Source organism: Eurosta solidaginis, chromosome 4 (genome assembly GCF_040869045.1).
Source record: "Eurosta solidaginis isolate ZX-2024a chromosome 4, ASM4086904v1, whole genome shotgun sequence".
Lineage (NCBI taxonomy): Eukaryota > Metazoa > Arthropoda > Insecta > Diptera > Tephritidae > Eurosta > Eurosta solidaginis.
The window spans coordinates 150,467,390-150,470,238 of NC_090322.1; positions in this window are offsets into that span (position 1 = coordinate 150,467,390).

The window sequence follows — 2,849 nt, forward strand, 5'->3', positions numbered from 1 at the left end:
GTAGATTCGCTATCGCTAAAAATAAAGACATGCTTGCTGATAGTGTGTTTTCCTTTGCAAATTGCGGCTCACATGATAGCTGACACTTCTACCTGGAAAACACTACAATGATAAGATACTTTTAAATGAGAGTTTTGAGGTCTCGGTCTTTCACATAGACTCCTACTCTAACCATACTGTTTAGCTTAGAGATGTCTGTGTATACGGAAATGCTGCTGTCCAGAGCAAAATACCGATCTGACTCCACACAAACATTGTGGTCACACATCGGTCTGTACTTCGAAAAGGAAAACCATAGTTGTTTAATATGCTAGATTGTCGTATGGTTTTAGTACTTTATCGTTGCCGCTAAGCTCACACAAAGTTTGAGGGAATTTAGCTCTGTAAGAAATCTATTAAAGTTTACCGTTCAGTTCCAGAAACGGGAAAAGGACACCACTCTGAGGTGTGCCCTCTGTTCATAGCGGGTTATATCAGAACTCCCCAACAATGACATTATTTTTATTCCGAAGTAGTAGATAAACAAGATTCGTTGAGGCTTGTTAACAGTGTCTGCGCTTATATTGTTGTTCAAAAATAGAATCGAGGGTATGACGCTTAGCTTTCGTTGATTTGCCTTTGAAAAATATATAAATGCGAGGATATTTCAGTGAATAGAATTTGAGTGCTGCTAGTCAGCTGAGGCTTACTTGTTGCTGAACAGCTGATCGGTGCTCTTTTCCTGCTATAGTGTAGAGTAGTTTTAGGCACAAATAAAATTATAGTGGGGGTCGTGTTATCGTTACGCTGCTTTACAATGCTCTTGTTTAGATATTGAATCGTTTAGGTATTTGAAAATTCGTATCGTAAGGTACTTACTTATATCTCTAAAAAAATTAAGATATAATTTTCAATCGAAGTCTGTTTCGAGATATTCAGTTTTACAAAGGAATAAATGCAGGAAGGTTAGGTAGCAACTATCGAAAGACAACTTTTCTATATAATCGACGTAAGATCTTTCGTGTGATAGCAATTTTAATTTGAGAAAATTCGTATAGGTTGCAAATTGTTTAAACATCCTTAGTAGTAACATCTAAGTAAGCAGGCTAACCATGTAACGTGTTATCTATTTTCAAAATTTCATCCAACTGGGGGAAGCCTTTACCAAGATAGCAGCGTTTATACAAACGAACATGTAACAAGTAATAAAGTCTAAGTTCGGATGAAACTGAACATAACATACCTAGCTTTGCTTTGCCTGACATAAATGGTTCTATTTTAAGCTACTTTTAATTCAAAAAAGCCAAAGGGACACAGGGGCTACCACTAATGAACTTGAGCGGGTAAAAATGTAGTTTAAAACTTGTAGCTATGAAAAAACTGTTTGTGCCAAATTTCGATCGGATTGGGAGATTTTTGTTCGACTTATGGCATTAAACGTAACAAAAAAAGGGCGCATCACACCCATTTTCAAAATTTGTTTAAGTTTTGTTCTTAGCTCAACCATACCACAACTGAGGTAAAATAACAGACAAATGTAGTTAAATACCATAGAGTTATTGCAAACCTTGTTAAAGTGTGACCTTTAGAAAAAGTGGGCGTGGTCTTTAACAGATTTTGATTACCTTCATTCAGTCTATATACTTAGTTTGCAAGGATAGTGTCGCTGCAAAATTTTAATGTAATATCTTTAATGGCTTTTGATTTACGGCTTGTTCCAAATTTTCTTCATCTAAATGTGGATGGTGCCACGCCCATATTCCATTTCATTAGTTAAGCGGTATTCGTTTCTGTATTATCAAATTTTTTCCATTTTTCTAAATTTTCGATATAGAAAAAGTGGGCGTGGTTATCGTTCGATTTCGCTCATTTTCAATACCAATCTATTCTGGGCTCAGATAAGCTCGTATACCGAATTTGGTGAAGATATCTCAAAATTTGGCCAAGCTATCGTGTTAACGGACTGATAGACGGACGGACATGGCTTAATAATTTTTTTTTGTATACTGATGATTTTGATATATGCAAGTCTATATCTATCTCGATTCCTTTATACCTGTATAACCGTTATCCAATCAAAGTTATAATACCCTGTGTACAATTACAACTGTGTATGAATTATATAAATATAGTTAAAACAAGTAAGGAAGGCTAAGTTCGAGTGTAACCGAACATTACATACTCAGCTGAGAGCTTTGAAGACAAAATAAGGGAAAATCACCATTTAACAAAATGAACCTAGGGTAATCCTGGAATGTGTTTGTATGACATGTGTATCAATTGAAAGGTGTTAATGATTATTTAAAACGTGGTGGGCCTTTGTCCTATAGGTGGACGCCTTTTCGAGATATCGCAATAAGGGTGGACCAGAGGTGACTCTAGAATGTGTTTGTACGATATGGGAATAAAATTAAAAGTATTAATGAGGGTTTTAAAAGGGAGTAGCCCTTAGTTGTATATGTGAAGGCGTTTTCGAGATATCGACCAAAATGTGGACCAGGGTGACTCAGAACATCTTCTGTCGGGTACCGCTAATTTATTTATATATGTCATACCACGAACAGTATTCCTGCCAAGATTCCAAGGGCTTTTGATTTCGCCCTGAAGAATTTTTTCATTTTCTTCTACTTAATATGGTATTTGTCACACCATTTTACAAATTTTTTTCCCAAGTTATATTTTGCGTCAATAAACCAATCCAATTACCATGTTTCATCTCTTTTTTCATATTTGGTACAGAATTATGGCATTTTTTTAATTTTTCGTAATTTTCGATATCGGAAAAGTGGGCGTGGTCATAGTCGGATTTCGGCCATATTTTATACCAAGGTAAAGTGACTTCAGATAAGTACGTGAACTAAGTTTAATTA